The sequence below is a fragment of the Diabrotica undecimpunctata genome, chromosome 3, assembly GCF_040954645.1.
Source record: "Diabrotica undecimpunctata isolate CICGRU chromosome 3, icDiaUnde3, whole genome shotgun sequence".
Lineage (NCBI taxonomy): Eukaryota > Metazoa > Arthropoda > Insecta > Coleoptera > Chrysomelidae > Diabrotica > Diabrotica undecimpunctata.
This window is the reverse complement of record NC_092805.1, coordinates 35,224,447-35,240,496: the sequence shown is the minus strand read 5'-3', so window position 1 is coordinate 35,240,496 and position 16,050 is coordinate 35,224,447. Positions and strand designations below refer to the sequence as shown.

At 32.7% G+C, this 16,050-nt stretch overlaps 1 protein-coding gene across 14 annotated transcripts in view; it reads left to right on the top strand.

Moving 5' to 3' along the window:
• Window positions 1–16,050, top strand: part of LOC140436668 (uncharacterized) — a 411,170-nt gene that overhangs the window by 182,267 nt on the left and 212,853 nt on the right. For all 14 annotated transcript variants that reach the window (XM_072525693.1, XM_072525691.1, XM_072525692.1 and 11 more), the window contains exon 2: window positions 11,400–11,443. The gene's annotated coding sequence lies outside the window, so the exon portion shown is untranslated. The remainder of the gene's footprint in view (window positions 1–11,399; window positions 11,444–16,050) is intronic.

Genomic DNA, 16,050 nt, shown 5'->3' with positions numbered 1-16,050 from the left:
TGCGGTGGTAAATACAACTTTATTTTTCGCAGATGATCAGGTACTCGTAGCGAATGATGAGGAAGACATGGACTACATGTTTAGAAATCTAAAGAAAGAATATGAAAATGGGATCTTAATATAAATATGTCAAAAACAGAGTATCTTAAAATAGGAGATGATGAAGAAGATCCAGAGTTAGAAATTAGAAACACAAAAACATGCAATGAATATAAATATCTCTGATCTATAATATCTAAAGAAGGCGCTACCAAAAGAGACATCGAAAACAGATCGTAGCAGGGAAAAAAAGCGGTAAACATTCTAAACTCTCTACTATGGTCTAAAAATATTAGACAAGAAACGAAATTGACAATCTATCGAACCTTGGTAGAGCCTATTATGACTTATGGGGCAGAAGTTTGGCAGATCACCAAAAAAAAGATAGAAATAGAATAGAAGTAGTAGAAATGGATTTTCTAAGGAGAGCGTTCTACATTGACCAATAAAATTGAGATCAAGAAAGGGGTACGACAGGGCTGTATCTTGTCTCCTATTCTCTTTAATATATACTCAGAAGAAGTATTTAAGACAGCGCTGGATGAAAGCACAGAAGGCATAAAGATAAATGGAGAAATAATTAATAACATAAGTTATGCTTATGACTCATAAACAAGAAAAACAGCAGTAAGATAATAGCAACAGAGATGGAATGCCTGCGAAGATGCTGCAGAGTAACAAGAATGGATAGGAGAAGTAATGACGAAATAAAGCAAAGAACATCAATAGAAACAGACATACTAACATATATAGAACAAAAAAGACTAAAGTGGTATGGACATGTAAGAAGAGCTAGCGACAGCAGATGGATAAAAAGAATAACCGAATGGAGCCCCATAGGAAGGAGGAAAAGAGGACGACCCCGAAAATCCTGTAGGAACGAAGTAGACGACGCCATGAGTAAGAGAGGACTAAACGATGGAGAATGGAACAACAGAGAGATATGGAAACGGTTGAGCGAGGGAAGGCAGTGAATACTGTAGAATCCCTAAATATATATATATATATATATATATATATATATATATATATATATATATATATATATATATATATAAGAATAAGAAAAAAGAAGTACTTGTGACTCGTTTGGAACAAATATATAACTGTTTTGGATGGGTTGGAGTCAATAATAGGGCTATTGGTTAACTATTTTTTTAATCTCGAGCTTTCAATTGTGTTTACAATTATTATCAAGAGCTAAAAAAGACAAAATACTTACAAGGTTGAACTAAAAAGAAAAAACAATTTTTGTTAACTTACCAAATAAAAATTAGTTTGGTAAGTAAAAAATCACTGCTTACATGTTCAAAATATTTTATATAAAAATGTTTTGATCTAAAAAATGTTTCTCCGAAAATTTCTATAATTTTGAAAACATTTTTTTTTATTTTTTTTTTATTTTTAATATAATGCTATTTGAACTTATTTATAAATTCAATTATTTTTATATTAAAAATAAAAAAAAATGTTTTCAAAATTATAGAAATTTTCGGAGAAACATTTTTTAGATCAAAACATTTTTATATAAAATATTTTGAACATGTAAGCAGTGATTTTTTACTTACCAAACTAATTTTTATTTGGTAAGTTAACAAAAATTGTTTTTTCTTTTTAGTTCAACCTTGTAAGTATTTTGTCTTTTTTAGCTCTTGATAATAATTGTAAACACAATTGAAAGCTCGAGATTAAAAAAATAGTTAACCAATAGCCCTATTATTGACTCCAACCCATCCAAAACAGTTATATATATATATATATATATATATATATATGCTTATGACACTGTGATTCTAGCAAGTAGCATGGAGGAACTGAGTTGCCTAATGAGTAAGATACAAAAAACAAGTGCAAATACGGACTCAGACTAAATATCACAAAAACCAAATGGATGTTAGTAAACAAAACCCAACAACCACCACAGCAACTGATATTAGACAATGAAAGAATTGAACACGTGGATTCGTACATCTACTTGGGAATAACAGTTAACTCAAATTGGGATCAAGCGAAGGAAATACGTATAAGAGTAGAAAAGGCAAGAGCATCGTTCACTAGCATGAAGGAAATTTTCACCTCTAAAAGCCTCACCCTACCTCTCAAAATTCGACTTCTGAAATGTTATGTATTCCCGGTTTTGTTATATGGAATCGAGGCGTGGACAATGACCGCAACAATAATGAAAAAAGTAGAGGCCTTCGAAATGTGGGCTTACCGACGTATATTACGTATATCCTGGACTGAGCACGTGACCAACGAAGAGGTACTACGCCGGATAGGTAAAGAGAGAGAGGTAGGAATAAGTATAAAGAAAAGAAAGTTGGAATACTTGGGTCACGTTATGAGACATAATAAATATAGAGTACTACAGCTGATCGTTCAAGGGAAAATAGACAGCAGAAGGGGTCCAGGGAGGAGAAGACACTCGTGGCTCCAAAACTTGCGGCAATGGTTCGGATTGTCATCTGCTGAACTATTCAGATCTGCCGTAAACAAAGTCAGAATAGCCATGTTGATTGCCAACGTTCGGAACGAACAAGGCACATGAAGAAGAAGGAGAGCGTGTGGTGTATCCAAAAAAGATCATATCAGGAAAGAAGATATTAGAAGGAGGACAAATACTGTATATTCCAGTGTAGACAGAATTGAAACACTGAAGCGAATGAATGAAGATAGATGGCCAAAGAAAGCTTTAAATTACATACCACAGCAAAGAAGTGGAAGGGGAAGGCCTTCAGTTGCCTGGAAAGAAAATGTACGGCACATAATGAAAGATAGAGTTATCAAAGAAGACGAATGGATGGACAAAAAACGATGGTGGTCGAAATGCGAGAAGCGCTCAACGACACTGGTTTGACAAGTGATAATATGTATATCATTATGTATCTATCGACGCGTGCATTTAAAACTAAAATAAATAATTTCACGTTTCAACCATCCAACTAAATTTTATCCAGATTTTCCGATATCTACTTTTTACGCCATAACTATTTTAATATTTGACAAATGTGATATGAGATATTGAAGTTTGACAATCATACAAAATTTGTTTCTAATGGCGACTAGCTAGAAAAGTTATTTACTTTGTTACATACCTTATAACTAACCTGATTCGACACCTGAAAGGGTAAGTAGAACTAATTTCTAATGGTGCAATATTATTAACTTTTGCAAACAGTTATGGGACGAAAACTTAACGAGGGGCGAGACAGATATACAGTCCATCTAATTTACTTACCGTTGCACGTCATTATCATTGGCAGAGATCGAAGTTGACATAGTTGCCAAAGTATAAAAAAATCCTGAATCCATTTTAAATCAAATAGGTCACATAATTATTGCAAAAGTGGATTTATACAACAAAACAAATTAATATTTAAAGTAAATAAATAGAAACAAATGGAATGGAATACTTAAACAAAAACAACACTTTTTTCATTACTTATTAACATCAGTCAACACCGCAACTGTCAAATAAGTGATACCAGTTTATGCCAAAATATCACCTTCGTTCGATTACAGTTACAGTGTGTCCGAACAAATGTTCATAAAAACGCTTTATAATGCATTTATACAAATTAAATGAAACATATTATTGTGTATTACTTTAAGTTAACATTAATAGAAATCTTTAAATATTATTTCTACACGTATATAATAAAATATGTCTAGTGGCTGTAATGCCAGTGTACTCGGCAAAGTGAATGGTAAGTAAATTAGATGAAGTATATTTGCTCCACAACCTCAGAGATTAAAAAATAGTTCAAGTGTTCATCGGACGAATTCTTCAGTAAACAGAATCCAAATATGGTTTGCCATGGATGATCGCCAACCTTAAGAAGACGGCACCTTACCACCGAATATAGAAGCTATTTATTATCGATTAAGTTTTTAACTAATTTTCGTCACTACAAATTAAATACTTAATATCACTTAGACACAGTATTTCACATAGATAAAGGAATTTGTTATACAAGAGGCTTTAGCCATCATAGTTTTTTTTTGTTTAATTTTATATAGAAATAAAAACAAATGCTCTTAACAGGATTAACGGGTCCTATTCTCCTATAATAGTTTATGACTAAATGTGTTTTTAGGGTTACCTCGGAACAGGAAGCAAACTTCAGTTTTCCGGTTTAAGAAAAGCCTAGTTAGATTTAATAATGTCAAGAGTTAATTAATTACGATCAATACCTGATGAAGCTGTAAAAACCTTCCGGCAAATAATTAACGCAGCATTAATATTGAACTACTTCTCGTATCCGTGCAAAATTGGCGAAATAATCGAGATATTAAAACCCGACAAAAAATATGTAGAAATTCCCCGAATAGATCAATTAATCTGTAAATAATTCGTACAAAATTGCTTAGGAAAACTATGTTTATCCAATTAGTGGAAATATCAGACAAAGGAAGTCAGTATAAAAAATCAAAGTCAATTGGCTTCCGCAATAACTAGGATACCGTGGAAGAGATAAATTGCGTGGTAAAGTAAAAAAGTTAGTAATTCTTTACAAAATAAAAGACGCTGCATAGCAGTCTGTTTACAAACTGTTTGATTGTTGCAGTATTTACGTTACTCTACAATAACATAATGTTTTGTGAAGTGGTAAAATCTTGTTTTCCTCGACTTGGAAAGTTTCATTGGAAATAAAAGATTCCTATTCCGAAATATTTTTTATATCTGCTTCAACTGATAGGTAGAGTAATTTGCCAGAGATACATAATCGTTAAGAAAACAATTTACCTGGAGTTGCAGATAATAATAGTTCGGCTGTTTTCTCTTCCTTTTTCGTGCAGTGTCCATTTTGTCTATTTTACAGTGATGATATCTGACTGAGCAATATCCGGTTAGAACAGGTGTCATTACAGTGAGTTTCGTTTTCTAAAGGTCTAAAATTATTTTTCGTAGTTTTAAAGAGAGAATGGTTTTAAAAACCTGTTTGCTTAACTTTGGGCTAGAATTTTTTGCCGGCATGCATCAATTAGTTTATTTTTCCCGGTTTTGGGACATTTTCTACTTTGCGGCTTTTTGGCATACCGCAGCATGTCGATAAAAACGTGCATTTAGGAATGGAAGCATATATTTGAAGTGTGGGTGGCAAAGTTTAGAAACACTGGTTCAGCCCAAAATCAGAAACATCGAGGTAAGCCAAAGTCGGTTCGAATAGCAGTGAATATTGCTGCCGTACGCCATGTGGTGACTCGACATTCCAAAAGATCGGATCGTAAGGTTGCACAAACATTACAAGTTAGTTGTTCAAGCATGCAATGCATGTTAAAGCAGGATTTGCAGTTCCATCCCTACAAAATTCAGCTTGTACAGTACCTAAAAACTACAGACTTTCCCAGGGGGAAAAGGTTTTGTGAAATAATGATGAATTTCTATTGGAATGATGGTGGCTTGGAGACGGTAATCTTTAATGATGTAGCTCATTCTCATTTAGATGTGTACGTCGATATAGAAAATTGCAAATATTGGTCTTCTAATAACCCTCGCAAAAAGCATGCAAAACTGCGTCATACCAAAAAAAGTAACCGAAACAGTGTGGTGTGCGATGTCAACAGATGGTATAATTGGTCCCTATTTTGTTGGAATATGCTCGCGATCATGCTCTAATAGTGAACAGTGCACGTTACTCATGGGAATACATTAAATATAGGGTTTAAATCAACAGAAAATAACGTACTATATATGAACAAAATAATATGAACAGATAAATGCAAGAAGAAAATCCATAAAAATGATGAATGGGATTCTGTGGGACAAAAATATCTCCAATGAAAACAAAAGAAGGATATACCAGACCATTACACAAAGTATTGTCACATATGGTTTCGAAGTTTAGTCACCAAAAATCAAAACATTTCAAGTTACGGATATGGAGTTCTGGAGGAGGTCAGCTCGAATATCACGATATCCGCAGAATTATGATCGTTAAAGACACAATGGTTGACCGGATAAAATACATACAACTAAAGTGGTGTGACCGCGTTATTTATATATAGGGGAGTTCGAAATTTTGTATTGCAGCCATGATGTTTGGTGGCTTCTTCATAGCAATCCTTAAAATCTCCATATATCAGTCGTCTCCCGGTGTTAGATACTAAGCCTGTGTTTAAAGGCACTTTCTATAGCGATTTTCCTTAAAAGTGAGTGCTGAGGAAAGGTTTAGCATTACTTCTAAGGCTGCAGGTAGGCACGATCTGTTGTACGTATGGTACCTACACAAGTGAGTATTTGCACTTTTTATATCCCTATTAATGCCTTTTGCTGCGTTGTTTGATTCCACCAAGACAACGCAACATACAATTGGTGTTGGTACAGTGTAAATCCAGTGGTACAGTTGGTACAGTGTAAGTTGACATTGTTGCCAAATTACAAAAAAAAGACTTAAATATTTTGTGTTGGTATCATGTGACGTCACTTACTATGACGCAGATGACGTGCATAGGGATTTATACTGTACCAACTGTAGGTTAGTAAGGTGTAATAAGGTAATCGTTATATATGACCAATATATCATTTAAGGTTTCAGATCCCATATTTTGCCAAAAATCCTGTGGCACGTCTACAGAGCCTTTGTTGCTATAGTGGTAATATTCGGGAAATTTCTTGTCAATTATAATATCGAGATACTTAGGCTCTTCAGACATTACAGTGTAATTCCATTCATGGTGAACTTGTTAATTTCCTGCTACTAAAGAATGAAACAAAAATCGTTTTATTACGATTTAATGGAAGATCTTTCGAATATATCATGTATTTACTAAGGTATGCTTACTGACATGCATCATCTGCATATTTCTGAGCATGATATTCTTCTCACTTTAGCATTGTTAAGAAATTGTCAACACCAAAGATAAGATTAGAAGTGATATGATTCCTTCTAAGAACAACGTCTTACTGATCCTATTATGGTTGATCTACGAGGTAGGTAAATAAATATGCCCTGTTGCGACAGCTGGAAAAGGCTTTTCCTATTCCGAAATTTTTTTAAACATCCCTTATAAACAAATTCATTATAACCCCAATTTGAACTATATGCTTTCAATTTTAACTCTGTAACACCGTCACTGCATCACTACATCAAAATTATCCAAAGTCATCGAAATAATTTGGTTCATGTCAAGTTTGGTAGAATCTCTTATAAATCGTATTAATAATAATAATGATCTAATCCATATACAAATCAACTTTTATTATCTTCACGATTTCTCGCCTTTTACTACACAAACCATCAACGTTTTATAATTTCTAGAACGATCCAAATAAGGTAAAGTAAGTAAAAGTGCTGGCCGGATTCCGAACATCCTCTCTGACTTCGTAATAAGCCAATTTGTAATCAATTATCGAGAAATAATGTTTACATACGTGAAACGGATGTGCCGAATGTTTTTGTTTAATGAAATAAGTAAATCAATTTTTGACCATCGATCAGCTGGGATGTGGTCAGAGTTCAATTTCTGTCGAAGTAGAACTATTTTGTTAGTCTTACAGGTTATCTTTATTTTTCACCGTTATTACGTCGTCATTAGCGTAACATATTATCAATATTTTCTTCTCTTCTATTCGATATCCTCTTCTTTTTTATTTTCTTTATAATTTCCGTCATGACCATTATTTATGGAATTGTAACGGACTCCATAAATCTCCTTGTCTTATACATATTTTTGACACAATTGGTTTCGACAGTTTTTTTACCCAATTGGTTTCTACAGTTCTTCCTTTAACTACGTCATAATCACCATCAATATCAATCCCGTTCACATGTCCTGCCTAAGCGTCTCCCACCAAGTCCTCTTTGGTTTTCCTCTACTACTGCTTCCAGGAATTTATAAGTTAGATCTTTAACTTTGACATCAATTTGTGTTACTACTAGTCGTCTACTATAATTAGTGATTTTTTACCATATATCCCGGATATTGCAGATTAACGCGATTAACGCAGATAGCAAAACTTAAGTGCAAGTTCGCTGGACATACCATAAGACAGAAAGACGGCAGATAGAATAAGATGATTATACACTGGAGACCATATAGTTACAAACAAAAAAGAGGAAGGCCACAAATGAGATGGTCAGATGACTTGAAGAAACACGCAGGCCCGAAGTGGATACAAACTGCCTACAATAGAGAGACGTGGAAGAAGGAAGAGGAGGCCTATGTCCAAAATTGGACAGCAAGGGCTGTATAGATAGATAGACCCCGGATATCAGGGTTAGATGCTCAACCTGGTTGCGATAGGTACTCCACTTGTAATATAACAGGAAAAATAATTAATTAATATTTTAAATAATTTAAAAACATAATTTAGATGCTTAATTTGCACAATAAACATCATATTTATGACTATTTTATTAAAAAGAAAATACATAATAATACAAAATATTGAATAATACACTTAATATAAGATAATGAATAGAAATTAGAGTAAAATAAGAAACAAAATAGGTTGAACTAAACAAAATCTCGGTGAAAAAAAAAAAGATTAATAAAAAATAAAGAGTATGACAAATTGTAGAGAAATTATGTAATTTACTATTTCTTTGGAAATCTAAACTTTTATTTCTGCTTTTTCAAGTCGTTTTTTCCTATTATATAAAGTAAGACGTATAAACATTAGCTGGTTAATTAATTAAAATAATAAATATTGGAATAGAATACATGTAATTGTAAAATAAGGGAAACGCTTGGCATAACTCATAAAATTTTATCAATTCGGGAAAAACTCACTTACCTTTTGTTGAGATATGTTAATTGTAGCAAGGGCAGCATTTAAGATCGACGGCGGCGTCGCAACGGCGGGAGGGAATGGACTTGCTACCACTGCGAGGAAGAGTCATCGTGGACGCTAGACTGTAACTCTGATTATCTCGAGGTGTCGTTAACTTCTGCCTACTACTCGGGTTTTTCAGGTTGGACCAACCCTATGGTTTTTGGTCGAGGGATAGTTAAGGGACGCGTACCGTAATAAATTAAAACTATTGTATTGCGTGTGCATCGCCATTTTGAAATGCATCAATTTAGATACGCTTTTTAAATGAAAAAAGTAATTAAGTAATAATATTATAAAAAATAATGAGAGTATTAAAAACAAAATATTTAAATAAATACTAAATACTTTTCAACACCTGAATTATTTTCCTTTTGGAAAATCTAGCCGTTCTTAAGTTGGGCTCTTTTTCTTTCTTCCATTCTTTGTCAATGACATGTGCTATATGCTTCTTGCTTCTATTTTCTCTCATTACATCTCTCAAAAATTTGAAGCTTCTTACTTTAGAAGTTTACAAATTTGAATTAGTTTTCAAAAATGCAGGTGGGTCAGGAGTCGGGATTATTTGTCTCTATTGAATCATTAGATACGTATTCTGAACTAGAAGAAGGCAAACGTATTATGTTTCTTTGGGATAGCTCCTTGATCGAGTGGGAAAATTTCGGTACGCATGAACCAATTAATGCAGTATTTTGCGCATGCAGAAGCATTCTAAATGACAGTTTCAGCGTTTATTCTTTTGAATTGTTGCTGGCTATTGTGCTTGGCCCACTGATTTGCTAAGTTGACTTTAAATAGTTTGAAAAAGCCCTATCCTAAGGCAGGGAATTACAATAGATTTATGTCATTTCTATTTGCGTCCAGCAGTTGCAGACAACCCACATGCCGTGGGTTATTATTTAAACTGGCCGTTTATTATTTATTCTTTTCTCTTCATAACATATGTTTCAGAAAGCTCTTTTTATCTGCCGAATGGTTTATATTATGTATCCTTATTGAACGTATGATGGATTTCTATAGATTCTGCTAATTCATATGCAAATGTTTGATAGTTGCCTGTCAGGGCCAATCCAGATTTTTCTAATCGTTGAATATGAACTACAAGCTTTTTTCCATTTACCGAACTCAGTACAGCATGACGCCCAAGTGATAATTTTTGTAGGTTACCTGCTTTCTTCCTTCTCCTGATTGTTTTAGATTGAAATCATAATATTGTGCTACCTCGTTTACACAATTTCACCTCCTATTGTATTATTCTTCCTCGTAGATTTTAGTCTGTCAAATTTCTTCTGTCTGAATCTGGTTTTCTTTTGTATTTCGTTGGTATCATAGAATAGAGATATTACAAGGGACAATAAAACTGCATACTAAAAAGATAATGTAACTGCTGTTAAAAAGTTAATAAAACTCTGTAGCGTTTGTGATATAAAAATAAATATGACTGCAACACATTATTTGACATATATTTCAACAATAAATCAACATTTATTTGTCTATATTTTATATGAATGTACAACGAAAGCCAAACTTGCATATTTCTGATGAATCACGTTTATTTTAATATATAATTCACTGTATCTTCGACTATCACACTGTCTCGTCAAAACTAAGGAAAAGGGAACCTCACCGGTGCACTGTGGTGTACCGCAGTGTTAAAATGAGATTATTGTTATGGACGGAGCATTCGCCATTATTGGGAATTATGATTTTTAAATTTGGAGCATTCACCAAAATTTACCAAAAGTGTTTCTATTAATAATAAATTTGCCTCTTGTCAAAACCATTCCAGTAAGGTTTTTTTTTTTAATTATACAAACAGTGGTACAACGTAATTACTTAATAGACCTATTTATCTGTAGTCCGCCCCACTGTTATTTAGGAAATACTTTTTATTAATACTATTATAAACACTACAGCGTAGCCCGAAATGAACAGTACTGAAACTGAAACAGAGATGTCTCTTTGTGCGCTCTGCTATACCCAAATTAACTAGTATAGACCTGTCAAGTAATCGTTATACAATTAATTAGTAAAGCCTAATTGTTAAAAACAGTGTTAAGTATAGAGGAGAAAGTGTTTCTGGTGGAGCTCATATGGAATCGGCCGACGTAATGGTACAAATCTGCGATACGTGTGTGATCAATTCGCACAACGGTTTGATAAACGTTCTCCAAGTAATACTGTAATTTTGAAGGTTATTGAAAAGTTCATAAATATGGGTTATGTATTATGCAAACGAAAAGGGAACTCGGGGTCTCCCAGGACAGTTAATAACAGCAATAACAATGAACGTGTTTTTGAGTGAATCTTGGAAAATCCGAAAGCCAGCTAGGCAAGCACTTGTACGAGAGACAACCGTTATTCAATAACATGACGAGAAACTTGGAACATGGGTATGAAGTCTGTCTTGAGCGAGGAAGAGCACATTTAGAACATGTAATACAAGTGTCAATAATATGTATTTCTTAAAACAATAAAATAATTACAAGTTCAGTACTGTTTATTTTGGACTATACTGTACTATATTTACTATGTTAAGTTATTTTAAATATTAAAAAAAAATAATATCTTTTGTTCTTTTCAGGATTTGAAGAAAATTTGTGAAACAATATAATCAATCCAAAAAAGGTAAGTAACAGCGTACATTTCCTAATACCACAAGTTATTAGTCATATCTATACCCTTATAGCTTTTTATTGGAAGTCATTATTATTGGATATAATTCGTAATCATAAAGTAGGTATGAGCAATACCATGGAAATTATCATATTTTATGTCATATACAAAATGTAATGTAACTAATATTTAAATTTTTGACATCTTTACAAAAAATAATTTTTCAATAAAAGGGGGTGACACGGAATATTAAAAAAAAATGTTATTAAAGATCAAAGAAAAATATATTTCAAAAGTTTGTAAAAGAACGTGTTCCTGATCTATTTTGATATTACACTCACATCATTAGATGCTAATATGCAATTTTATTCATTATTAAACACCAAAATACAAAGTTTTTGCATCGATCATAATAATTTGATCGCCCACTGTAATAACAAACGTTGTTACATATGCTATTGAAACAGTAAAACTTAATAATGTAAAAGAAGAGATTATCTTTCTAAAATTTCAAAGAAAGAATATGGGAATAACACTGGGACGAAATTAATAAGTAAGAGGAAGGAGAAAAAATAATGAAAACAAATTCTAAAATTGAAAATGAAATGGGAAAAATATCGTCAAAAATTTCAAGTCATTCACCTAACAAATATTGTACATATATTTACAAGACCACGTTCAGATTGTTGCAAAGAATCGCCAACTGGACTCAACTATGAGCTTGATGCAGAGGAAAACCTAGACAAACATTATTCGACGACGTAGAAGAACACGCGAGTATTCAGGACGGGAAAGGGTAATGCTGAGACAGAAATGGAAAAAACCACGACAGTTGCAACAATGCATAGCAAACTTTATAGGACAAAGAGAAATAATCTACCTCAAAAATTGACAATGGTGACCGAAAGTAGAAACTGAATAGAAACTAAATTTTGAATATAAGGCTGTTTACAAGAAACCTTTATACAGCCATAACATTATAGACAATAACTGAGAACATTTCAACTTGTCCTCGTATATGGTACGAGGGCTGTTAGCAATTAAATTGTATAAATATTAATTAAGTTAACTTTACGAAACATTCCACACAATATGAATCCACTTAGCTCTTATCTACGGAAGAATATTCAAAATTAACCATGTTCCATGTAATTAAGACAGTAATCGATTCCACGATCTCTAATTAAAAAACTAATTTATCATTTTGTAATCCTTCTTTCCGAATACTTTGGTTCATCCTCTTTTGATGGTTCAAATTTCGTACATAGTGGGGAGAATATATTTTTTTATTAATTAATAAGTTAGTTTAGAATCCAGTAGTTGTGTTATCAAAACAAAAGAACAAATGGTAAGTTCGTGGTTTGTTTTTAAAACCGTAAGTGTTTATTACAGTAATTAGGTAAAATATTATTCCCTCTGTTTCAAGAAATTATTTCGCGATGCCTCCTTAATTTTATTCCGCTGTTTCGAATATCTCGGTACATGCACTGTTTTTGATATTCCTATGATCGTCTCAGCAATTCTTACAGAATTCTCCGTATCATATTGTTTGAGTAGCCTTAATAAGAACTGGATTTACTTTCCAATTCGTCATTTCCTTCTACAACTGTGAAATTAGCACGCTATCTATCATTTTTCTACGGCGATTTTCAATGTAAATAAATTTATTATTTAAAATTATTATAAATTTATTTATTTATGTACAGCTGATTCCTAAAAAAACTGATACGACTCTTAGTAAGATTTGATCATTTTGAGCAGTGTATTCGATTGGTCTGACATTATATTATATTTATTATGGCAGACAAATAATAAAATAAACAAACAAACAACAAACCATTGATTACATATGTTAATTCATAAATTGTAATAATTATTAAGGTCTAAATTTTGATATTATTTTGAATTCCTGCATTTTATAAAGAGTATGTAAATGATAGTTTTTATATAAAATAGGGTTGTTGTTATTATTTTTATTATTATTAAGGAATAAAACAAACGACTTAACTCAACAATATATTAAAGCAAGAATTATAACCAAATTAATAAAAAATGGAGGGAACAAGAAACTCTCGAAAGAAAGCGAGGGTCTGGAAGACCAAAACTATATTAAATTTAGGTATGTAAAAATAAAATTAATATTTTGTAATCAGCATTGATAACAGCTTCGGTTATCTTCATAGCATAGTCTTCGGTCCATCTGCGTGAAAGGAACTATGAAATTGTCTTCTTCAGATAGCTCTTCCCAAACCTCTTTTTGAATATAAAATTACGCCGATACAACCATTTTATAATAACCCCCTACACGTCATCGATTGGGTTTAAATCTGGACTGTAGCTAGGCCATGATAAGGTTTCGATGTTATTATTCTGGAGCCACTGGTTTATTATATTTGCAGTGTGAACAGGGCCATTATCTTGTTGGAGGATAAAATTATTTTCTGGATATAACTGTTCTACTCTGGGAAACATGATGTTTTCTAGAATATTCAGATAAGTCTGCCCGACAAACCTGCCATCAATACGCCATACCATTCCCATTCCTCTAGATGAAATCCATCCCCATGCACTGGCGCTAAAATGACCAGCTGCTCGTTATCAACATATAGAGGATTAAATATATTATTATCTAGTCTATACAATAAACCCCTTTTTTGCCCTTTTTAGAAGATTGAAAAATTTTCTCATCTGTAAATATTACCCTGTCAAAAAAATCTTGATTTTGTAGCTGATGGTTTAAAGCAAATATAAGTAAGTCTTGATTGCTTTTGTTGTGGTGTAACAGCTTGTTTTTTTGCTGCAGTTCGGTACCTAAGACGCGATGCTTTAATTCTGCGCCAAGTTGTTGTCTTTCTTGCCGGAAACTGTGACATAATTCTTGCAGTTATCGCATCTTCAAATGGACTCTCTTTTAATCTCTCCAAAAGGGTACGATCTTCATGAGCGGTAGATATTTTTGGTCTTCCAGAACCTTGCTTTCTTTCGAGAGTTTCTTGTTCTCTCCATCTTTTATTAATATTAAAAACTGTTGTTCTGCTTACGTTAAAATGTCTTAGGCTCTGCTGTCTGAAACAAAAATAAGGCTCCTTAAATGTTACGTGTACTCAGTGCTTCTGTATTGTATGTTGTATGTTTTGAGCTATGGTTATACAGAAGGATTCTGAAGAAACCATGATAGACAAAGGCACCACTGAAGAAGTACTGCGGAGGATGAACACAACCGCGGATTTGGTCAATATCGTGAAAGGCCGTAAGCTGCAGTACTTGAGACATATAATGAGAAATCAAGGCAGATACGAGCGACTCCAATGCATTTTGCAAGGTAAAATTGAAGGAAAAAGGGCCCCAGGACGAAGAAGAATATCCTGACTTGCTAATCTGAGAGCATGGTATAGAAAGACCTCAACACAGCTATTCCGTATAGCAACCAACAAAGTCATCATAGCCAGAATGATCGCCAACGTTCGGAACGGACAGGTACCCTAAGAAGACGTTCTGCTTACGCTACGGCAGATAGTGACCAACCATCTTCTAATTTCGTTACAATCATTGCTTTTAGTTCGTTGCTATCATGTGGAACCGTTTTTTGAGGTTGAACAGAATAAGTTATCTGACAAATTTTAAAATTTAGCAGTGTAAGTGACAGTATGTAAATAATAAGTATTTATCCTTCAAAATACACAGCTCAAGTTTCTACAAAATACGCTTTAAGAGTCGTATCAGTTTTTTTAGGAACCAGCTGTACATTATTAAAAGTAATTCTTCAAAAACTTACAGTTCTGATAGAAAGAAGGTTTAGAGCTTTCGTTTTTTGTCTAGTTTTGAAAGAATGATTTGAACCACTTTCGAAATTTAGTTACAAAAATATATTTCATTTCTATATTTGCTGAGATATTTCAGGAATTAAAAATAATAAAATAGTCGATTGTCTAGTTTTTTTGTTCAACAGTGAATTAAAATAAATATTATGTTTTTTTATGGAATTTAGCCACAATTATTGGTTATGATTGTGATGAAAATCACATTTTTAATAAACTAGTATTTGATGTTTCGATTTCCACTCCGGAAATCGTTTTCAAAAAAGGTTTGTTTGTACAATTATGTACAAAGATGTTGTTATTGGTTATATTTTCATCACAATCATAACCAATAATTGTGGCTTAACCCTATAAAAAAACATAATATTTAACTTGACCATGCCACAAGAAAGTAGTTTCAGTGAATTAAAAGTCGAAATTTACTAACAAACAATACAAAGACGCCTCTGTTGATCAAGTTTGGGCATAAATTATAAATTAACTTTTAATATGCTGTCTAAATTAATCTCATTAAATCAGGAGATACTGATAATTCGGTAGTATTTACTAATATTTTATTGATGACTGTTTGATAGTAATATCTATTTAAATTGTTAATGTGTTATTTATTTTGAAATTTTATAAAGGTTGAGTCATTGATATTCGAAGTCGAAATTATTAACTTTTGCAAATTTAGTTGCTAGTATTTGTCGTGTACGGTGTTTGTATGATAGTTCTACTGTAAGTACACGTATTATTATAAAATATACCCGGATTTATCTAAATCATAACATTCTTCATTGCTTATATAACAATACAAAA